This window comes from Teleopsis dalmanni, chromosome 2 (assembly GCF_002237135.1).
Source record: "Teleopsis dalmanni isolate 2A chromosome 2, ASM223713v2, whole genome shotgun sequence".
Lineage (NCBI taxonomy): Eukaryota > Metazoa > Arthropoda > Insecta > Diptera > Diopsidae > Teleopsis > Teleopsis dalmanni.
The window spans coordinates 16914391-16925166 of NC_051847.1; positions in this window are offsets into that span (position 1 = coordinate 16914391).

Consider the following 10776-nt stretch of genomic DNA (forward strand, 5'->3'; position numbering starts at 1 on the left):
ATAAATCCAAATAGCAGCATGGTTAGTTGAAAACAGTTTGTTAACAGTAACAACTGAAATTCAAATGCCATCTGTTTGTCCACATCTACCTATACTATATATATATATTTTATATAAATAAGTATGTAAGAGTATATTTGTAAGCGTGAGAGGACGCAGTCTATATAGGAGCATAGTTCATTGGTTTATAAATTCCAGTGTGATTTGAGTATTGCAATTGTGTCGCATTTGTGGTTTCTTATGGTCAACCAACACCAAATACACAAGCAAACAAATGCATTGAAATTATGAGAGACATTATTGAATTGCTATTCACATAGGTATATGCATTAAAAATAATTCAATTAATTAAGCGAAATGTTTACAATTGTGTAAAATAACATTTTTCAAACAAATTTAAAGTGATTGTCATTAAAATATTGTCAAAAATTTGCCTTAAGTAGCATGTCCTTTTATATGGGTTTACATTGTGAACCACAGAAGTTGTTGTTCATCATTTTCAAAATTATTGTCATTAGATTAAAAGAGTAAATATGAAACTAACCTTATTGAAATAACTGCTATTATATGTATTATAAAATTAAATGAAAATCACATTCAGAAAGTACCTATTTAAACTATAAATTATGTTGACCACAAAACTTCATAATTATACACACAATTTTAATAAATCTATTTCAACTCGATTCAACTCGGTTCAATTGAATTCAATTCACTTGAATTTAACGCACCTCAAGTCAAGTTCATTTTGCAATTTTCTCAATATGCCATAAATTACACTAGACTAATTCTGTACAGTAATAAAAAGCAGCAGCGAAAGCCGAAAGCCGAAAGCCTTTCAAGTATTCAACCGCCGCTCCACAGAAATCAAACATAAATAAATCCGACATACTGTACAATTGCTCCAGATTATGCCCCGCTGTTTTTATAATGTAACTATAGAAAGGACCTCACTGCTCTGCTCAATCTGCAGCTACTCGTATATAGTATAAGACTTGGTGACGTTGACATGAACGTTAAGGGTGGTGACTCTGATTTCGAATGCGATATTGATGTTGATGGTGACGTTGGTGCAAATGCTGATGATTTCGTTGACTGCGTAGAGTACTAGAGTCCTACTTCTCCACTGCATCTGAAGCCATGCCATTTGTTGAATTTTTATTCTTTGTTTGTTGTACGCCCAGTGTTAGTGAACCTGGCTGAACCGCAAGCGATTATAGTGTTGTAAATTGAAATGAATTAACGACGAAGAGTGAATGAGAGACCTACAGGAAGGTGTACAGTGATTTGCAGTAGATACTTAACGACAGGAAAGTTCAAAATATTCGCTTGAACTGCAAATATGAATGAATGAAAAGCAAAGACGATTTTATTTTTATTTTTATTTTCGATTTCTGTTTTCTGTTTTACAAATGTGTACTAATCGAAGATTGATTAAGTTGAATTGCTATTGGGGCAAAAGTGCACTCAAAGCAAACCGGCGGAAAACTACGACGCGAATTATGTAGTCTCACTGAGGGTTAAGCAAAGCTTGTATGTTGACATTTGTAAAATATACACGATTCGGTATGGGAATTTGACATAGATTTCGACACAGAGTATGTGAGCATATATGTAATTTGATTCGAAAGTGTGTTGATATTTGTCACAAAAGAAAATTGCATCAACAAAAATTTCATTTTAGCAGGTCAATGAGTGAGTACTCTCTATAATTAGAAATCTGATGAATCCACAAACACTGTAGTGACAATATTTCAAAACGGTTTAAAACAATTGTTGTTAGTGGATTTTCTGAAACCTTGCAATATGAAGTATTTATTTATTAGTTTTATTTTTTTTTAAATTTTATTATAAAATCTCCATAGGTCTTACAACTATGGTCATACATTTAAACAAAAACCACTAAGAAATAGTAAATATTTTTTTTTTAAATTGAAGTTTTCTCTGCGAATATAATTATAATGTAATTTTCTTTCTTTTCTATCTTTCAGAAAAAATCAACAGAAACGGTAAGTTCCTTCTTTTACCACAAAGTACCTCCACTCTTATCTACAAGATACTTGAGTTTTTATATCCGTGCTATTAAAAACCTATTTGAAATTACTAATTAATATCTAATTATGACATTTTAAAAAGCAATTTGCTTTTAAAATTAAGAAGTTTTATGTTCGCCATTTAATTAGAGTTGCTTTCGGTTTGGGTTTTGCTTTTTTAAGATATATACACAGAGGTGTACTATATGTATTTATATGAATTTATGCCACCCTTTTAAATTTTCGTGCATTTATCTGGTAAATTTTGTTTTTTTTCGGACATGTAAGTAATGGTGTGAAGAGTTCACGTGTTTGCGGAGTTGTGTATTGCATATACAAAATACAATATAACAATATTTAAATTTGTTGCACAAAATGTTGTCCTTTAGCATTCTGTGGTACGCCACAATGTATCGTATATACACAAAGTATCTCCAATAACAACTACTATGTGAAACACCACAACAAACAATATAAACAATTTCAAACTTGTAACAGCAAAAAATCTCATTTTTCATTGTATGCGCCAATTTCACTTGTAATGTTGCCACCTTTTTGCCATTAATTGCACATAGTTTTGTTGGTTTTAACACCCGCCATTCTTGCTCTTTGTTCGCATTTTAAACATAAAATTTTAGTACAATTTTGTGAAATTTTTTCTTCGTCCTTTGTACGTTGTAAGCTTTTTGTGCCCCCTGCCATGTGTTGCTGCACGTAAACAAAAACTTTAACTCGTTCATGGTAGATTTTTGCTCTGTTTTCGGTAGTTGACGTAAAAATTAGTTTTTTTTCCCCATCGAACCCTCAACATGAGTGTTAAGTCAAAAATTTAAGGACACTCATGGTGATAATATCGTTGGTCATAGAATTTTTCACATTTTTGTGGTGTTATCCATAGTAAAATGTTTTAAATTAATTTTATTTGCTGCAAAAATATCTCAGCATATAAGCAAAAATAGAAAAGTGTTGAAAAATTAATTAAAATATATTTAATAAGTAAGATTAAAATTGTTTAAGGCAGACTTAAATATCAAACCGTTTAAAAAACAAAATTCTTAAATTAGTGCGTGTAAAGAATACAAAAAAATTGCACTTGGCAATACTCTAAACAGCGTTGTATGGTAAGCAAAATTTTAATAAATTAATCAAATTTTTGTTGTGGTTTCTTCATTACTGTTTGAACCCTTCTAGTTTCTTCGCGTCAAAAGACGCACCACATTCGACAGAAAAAAATTGATTTGCGGCTCGAGTTAATTATTAAAAAAAAAATTGTCTTACATATTAAATATTGTCTTGCCAATTTCTGAACACGAACTTGCTTCAAAACTGAAGATTGGTCTCACATCACTTCGAAGTATCGTGTTTTTATACAGGATTAAACGATCTAAGTATCAATCAATATGATGGAAACACACACACATACACTGCTAGAAATTATTTCCAATCTGGTTTTTCTAGCATGGTTGAGGACGTCTTCTTTCGCGAATATCTTTTTAGACGAAACATATTCATTTAATCGAAGCAGATGACCAAGGTAGACAAAAGCCAACTCTCTGAATTTTACAAAGCAAAATCTCTTATCTAACTAATTAGATATACGTTACCAATATGTATGGGACCATAAATCTTTCGATCGAAATTCTTCTTTCAAAAACTCTTAACGCCGTTAAAAAACTATTATATTATTTTTTGTAGTATTTTGTAAATTTTAATAAAGTGTAAACTCTTTTAAGTGAACACTCTCTTCTTCATGCTCATAAAAATTTTGTCCATCCAAACGGTAGCTATGATCCAGATATATCTGTACGAAGGTCTTTCAATATATATATATAATTTTATTCAAATTAATTTGTTTATTCACAATATTAAAAATATCGTTAAGTAATTAGATTACTCAATTTATTTTAAATATTTTTAATTTATAAAATAAAATTCATTATGTGGTTAAAAAATGCTACTGAAGTTTTATGTAAAGTACTTCTAGAGTATTTCGAAAGGAGCAAGTTTCTGACAAAGCCTTTTTTAAATTTAAATTTAATTTAATATTACATTTTTCTAATTTATATTTCTATTAATTTTGATTTATTTCTGAATGAGAATTTTTATTTGCTCTTTCACTATCTTACTAAAAAATGCTATTATTCTAGTAAATTGCTTTCTTGCCTTAACTATTTACATAAAGCCTTTTTGAGTTTTTTTTTTCGTATTTTCTAAGATCTTACCAATGCCGGTGTGCAAAGGTCGGAGTTTTTTTTATTTTTATTTCCTAAAGGCAAAGTTGTTACCGTTTCTTAATTTTATCTTTTTTACTTGCACGAAAGTTTTAGGAGATATTTCCCAAGGTAGTTCGTTTTGGTCATAATACAAATAAATATCTTTTCTTTTTATGATTTCATTTATTTAGTATTATTATTTTTTTCTTTTACTTATATGCTAGCATAAGTTAACTGGTAAGAGTTAGAAATTCCCAGTAGAAGGATTAAAGTTATGTTTTATTTTTTGAATGAGAGAGTAAATTATATTTATTTAGGATTACTTGTGAAATTAAGGAAAATTTATTACCAGATTTAGAACTGCTGAAATGTATAATTAATATGTATTCTTATATTTATATTTAAAATATCTTTTTCAAAGTCTTTTATATAAATAAAAAGTTTTACATAATTTATTGAATTTAAAATTTTACTACTTTATTATATTCATATCAGTGACAAATAAAACCTTCCAAATCCACACTTTCAAAACCGAATATGAGCAAAAGTGCTAACCATGATTATAACGAATAAAAGTGCTACCGAATCACACTAAAATTAGACAAAATGTTTCGGTGCATTTACAAATATGCGAAAAAAATCTTCTGTGTAATTTTTCAATTTTAAGCAACAAATACAAGTAAATAACTATTAATATCTTAAAATTTAATCAGTGCGTATTTATTTTATATAAAAAATGAATAAAAAAATATGAGTATATATATATTTCTCAACAAAACTATTAACTTCATACAAAGTAATCTTCTCTAATATTGGCCTACTCTGAAGTATAAATAATATTTATTGGAAAGCATTTGAAAGTAGTGCGCCTAAAAGCACACCAATACGAATTTCTTCATCGCAAGCTATCTCTGCTTGAAAACTTTCTTCTACTTCAATATTCTAGTTGCAAAAAGTAAAATAATCAAATAAAATAATATAAAAATACTTCCTTGCTAGAACGTAAGAAAAACAAAACCAAAATCCTATCAAAAATTTATACCATAAACCCATGGGGGGTAAACAAAAAATGAGAAATGAGTTAGATGAAATAAAATGAAATCCATTGCCGTAAAATAAATATCATTCAACAAGCTAAATCCGACTGCTGAATGTAATCTTTTGCATTTGATTTGCCTGCTGCTTACTTCTTAACATTTTTTTGCACTTCTGCCCGTTGTATGAGAATCTAGTGAAGAAAATATAGGCATGCGAAAAATGTCGGTTCTATTACTCGGGGATAGAATTGCTTTAGTGTACTACGTATAAAAACAGCACCCACTTGCTAGTGAACTGCTTCAAAAGGTGTGCAGTTGAAATTTTATTCTGAAATACTTTTAGTTTTGTTATTGCTTCTACTTAGTCCTTAGCCAAGATTGCAGCATTTGTGTTAGTTAAACCAATTTCGCTTTTATCTGTATCTTAAATAGAAAGGAAAGAGTGAGGGTTGAATTTTTTTTTGTATTAATCTTTTCATTTATTATTTTTTCAGCCGTCAACTATTTATTATTTAACTTCTTGTACTGTAAATGGAAAGTTTAAATATGTTTAAGAAATTTTCAACAACCATCAGTTAAATTTTTTTATTAATGTCAGTTATCAGTTATTTATAAGTAATTTGAAATAAAATGTGCAATTTTCGATTGCTGAAAATGGCACTATTTCATACTATATTGTCTACTGGTTAAAATAGATTTAGTAAATTTTTAAAATTTATGGAGCGACTTGTATGTCTTGATCACGCTAGTATTAGTTTGGGTTATCTATAAATTCATTGAAGGGATTTAAAGATAATAAATTGAAAGGATCAAAAACAAATAATTTTGTTAAATAAGAGATCACCATCGAATCTTATTGAAATACAGCCCTAAAATAAAGGTCTTATGATCTGTTAGCTGGCGTATTCCTGTCAACTACAAAGCTTTACTGACTTTTCGCTGGTGTATGAATAATATTAAAATTCCAAAATATAGTATAAATTGTTTAACACTAGATCAAAATGATCAATAAATAATATGTAGATATTTGTACACCTTTTAAAAACAAAAAAATTTAACGATTAATACGTTACTTATTGAAATTATAATAATCAAAGTAATTATTTTGATAACGAAATTACAGAAATTTGCCGGAGAAATATCATTTTGATGACTTGCTGAGTTTCACTGTCTGCTCGAAAACCATGCTAGAAGTTTTAATAATCTGCTCTTTGGCCCTGAATATTTATCGTTCATTGTATTATTATTACTAGGGTCGCCAGTGGTCAAAATTCGACCAATAGAAAATACAATTTATTTATTTTAATAGTATTTAAATTTTATTGATGAATTTGATTAAAATATGAACAAAATCTAAAGAAAGTTGTAGAAAACAATTTAAAAAATAAATTAAAATTTATAATTTCATCTCGTGCAAAATTATTTGTTGTGTTTCTGGTTTTGGCTTAATTCTTCCTTGTATTATCAATCCAATGAAATCGTTTAATTTAAATTTGTCGTCATATGTGACCACATATGCACCTGCGAAAAAAGAAAATAATTAGTATAAAATATGAAATATGATGAATTGTTTGAATGAAATACCGATAAAATTTCGAACTGATGCTCCATTTTGAAATCTTTTCAACAAATAAATTATCTTAACATCTGTTCCGTACATTTGTTCTTCAGGTGATATCGGAAAGTTATCAGTATAGGAATCAGCAATTTTGTAGAACAGCACCTTCTTCTAAAGAAATTCGAAATTCTGACGCAATTTATTGCGTTCATCCTTCAATTTTCTTTAATACCTTAAATAATAAAATAATTAAAAAAAAAAAACAAAAAAAAATCCTTCGATTTTCAATTGATCGCGTTTATTCTTTATTGAATCCATAATTTCGACAATGCGACTTTGCACAACATCTCGCTCCCGTGTTAATTATCAAACAAATTCCTATACTCTGCCATCACGAAATCAAATCGCGGTATGCAGTGAAGGCAAGAAACAAAGAAATGAAATTGGCAAATGAACGAATGAAAAAAATTAAATATTGAAAAACATTCAAACTGAATGAAATCTAAAATGATAATAATGCATAATAATAATTCTATATTTTATATCACGAAGTTCTCAAAACTTCAGTGTAAACAATATTTTTTGTAAAAACCCTTTCATCATTAGCCAAATGACCTTGTCCACCTTCATTACTGACATAAAATTTAAGTCCGTCAAATGATCTAACTCAACTGGCTGCAACGTAAAGTTGACCATGCGAAAAAACAGGTCTCCTCAACAATATTCCAACTCTATCAAATGTCTGTCCTTGGGATTTGTTAATTGTCATAGCAAATGCGCTGATGACTGTGGAAACTGTGTTCTTTGAAAATTAAATGGCAGTGCAGTCCCTGAATACGTCAAGTGTATGCGTGGAATCAAACCACGTTTTCCGCGAGCAACTCCAGTGAGTACTTCACAATCTATTGTGTTATTATGCATTGCTTTGACTCGCATTCTCGTCCCATTCACTAATGCTTGCTTCGTATTTAAATTTCGAATTAACAAAACTATCGCATTAATCTTGAGCTCCAACTTATGTGGTGGCAAACCACTTACAATCAAAGTATTCAAAAATTCTACTGGATAGTTGCACACCTCACTGTTATCCTCGCAAATAATTCTGTCAAAACTGTAGTAAACCTTTTTTTCACCAGCGATGCGATTCAATACATCGTTATTGATAAGTCCACAATCTTCATTAGTTGGAGCTAACACAACTGACTTCAACATTCTATCTGATAAAATGGTTTCATTAATATCTCCAAAAATATCATGTACTGTGTTAGATTCAACACCTATCAAATTTGCTGGAATTTCTACTAAATCTTCACCATTGCCAATTCCCTTTAGAAATTGAACGAATTCCAACTCTTCGGGGAGTGCTCTCATATTTTGAGTTAACGTTATATGATTGAAAAACGGGAATTCTGCCCAACTCGTAATACAATTTGCAATCATTACTGCTATTATAAATAATGCCGCCGAATTAATAAATCTGGCATAACTACTACTTTTTTATATTCGGAACTGTATTTTCCATCAGATTTATAGGCAGTTTAAAAACATTATGGAGTGTCTTTCCACCAATCAATAAAGTGGAAGCAATACCACTAAATGCACATGAAATACAGCGAAGATTAAGGGAATTTAATTTACGAATTATAGCCGTTTGTGTGAATGTTTTCCCACAACCTGCATGGGCTGTCAAACAAAACACATTTGATCCTATATCGTGATACTGAACTTCACGAATAACTTTATCAATAGTATCACGCTGTTCATTATTTGCGCAATCATAAAGCTCATTAAATAAACATTCTTCTACGAAAGGATCAAAAATATCGAGATCAGCAAATTCTGGCATTATTGTAGGTGTAGGCAAACCAAGTGACGTACATGTAACATTATGTGTTAACAAAATATACTCGATTTCCAATAATACTATATTAAAAGAAACATCTACACTACAACCATCTCTAACGAAATCTTCGCTTAAATTATCTCTAAATTCCACCCAAAGCGCTAATGCATTTGCTGGAATATTGAAGGCACAATTAATCGCAAACAAATTACGCATTTGTTTTCCTGAGTTAAATGTCTTAGCTTCATTGAGAGAAACTCTCCACTCGTTATAATTGGACGCAATTCCCCTAGCATGACATGCTTCGATAAATGTCCTATAAACAATTCCATTGAATGTATGCACATCTTCATATGATTTTGGCCCTTTTACATGCAACAAAAGTAATCTTAAATGGAATTGCTCAATTTCTTTGGGAGACACCATATACATCCGAGTAATAATTTTATCTCCTCCTCATTGTCTTTTTTGCCAAGATTTTCTACTATCAATCCAAACATAATGCAATGAAATTTCTATATACGTATATTGATTAGCAGATGAATCACTTTGATTCAATTGAAAGAAAGCTAATAGCTTCGTAAGCTTAGGATTTTCTACTGCTTGTCTTTCTTGGCCTTCGCGAAATATAATATTTTGTCTTTGTGGCAAATGAATGTCAAGACGAATTATAATATGAGAAAATGCATAGGAAATTCATATATTCGCCACATAGCCTCAGTTGATCCCACATATCGACCATTCAAAAAATTTCTAACGTCATCTACTTCAACTTGTACTTGTTAGTCATTTTCGTTTGTGCTTTCACTTTGAATTAAAACAGTTGCACTATCAAAACCCTTATATACATATTTATATATGTACTTAATACTTTTGACGGAAGTGCACTCCTCGACATTAATGTGACAATTATATTTTGCAAACAAATACGGGTTGTATGGAACGACATAACGATTATCTAAAGACTTTCCTCTAACATCAACGGAAACATTATTATCGCGCCGTCTATACAACGGATAACCATTAACTGATTCTTTCGTTAATTGTACAAAATCCTTTGGAAATTGTTTTGAACAGTTTCCATCTTGCATACATACAGAGCTTGGATTCAAAACACCGCATGGACCGTGCATCATGTGTTTGACAACAAATTCATGTAATTTTGGCTGCAAATTTTTATCCGGTATCTCTGCACAAACTATTTTATCAATATCAGCCGGCCCGACAATTTTGTCATTTTCACATAAAGTTATCAAACTGTGAGCATGAGGCAAACCTCTTTTTTGAAATTCGATTGTATATATAAGAGCCTCAACTTTGCCAAAAATATATTTATTCCAAATGTCAGAAATGAGTTCTTTTAACTTCGATTTAAATACACGCACAACTATTTCAGGCCTGAAATGAGATGATTCATTAGGATCAATATTATATACAATTTCCGCCCAATTCTGATTGCAAGTCATTGTAACAAAAAGCGATGGCTTGCCGAAGTACTGAACAATTGACATTGTATCTAAGTAATTTTGATACATGTTTCTCGGAGACCCAGTGAAGGATGAAGGCAAAATCACTTTACGACCTAAGCTACCATCTCCTACTTGATTCGTTTGCAAATAATCACTAATATTGTTATACACATCTGCCCTCAAATTTACTTGATTCTGTCTTATAAAATGTAGTCGACATCCTTCTATTCTCACGTACATATCAACAATGTATTGCAAAAACAGTTTTTGCGATTTATGCAAAAAGCTAAATTGATCCCTTATTGCAAATCTGAAGCATGCAAATTGTAACATTGTAACTTTATTTCGAATCTGCCTACCATTAGAATTATGTTGCACGTTATGCGATATATTAACGTGCCAACCAAAACCTCCACTTGGGAATAGTAAAGGATATGCCAATGGTTCCAAAGCAGAATCTAATACTAATACATTCTTAACTACACCATTTGTTTTTAAAAAAGATATCATATTTCTCTCAAATGGTGGTTCACCATCTATAGTCGTAAATATTATATCTTCGTATATCTGTATCACGATTCACGATAATTGCCATACAAATCTCTTTTTGTGCATTGCATACT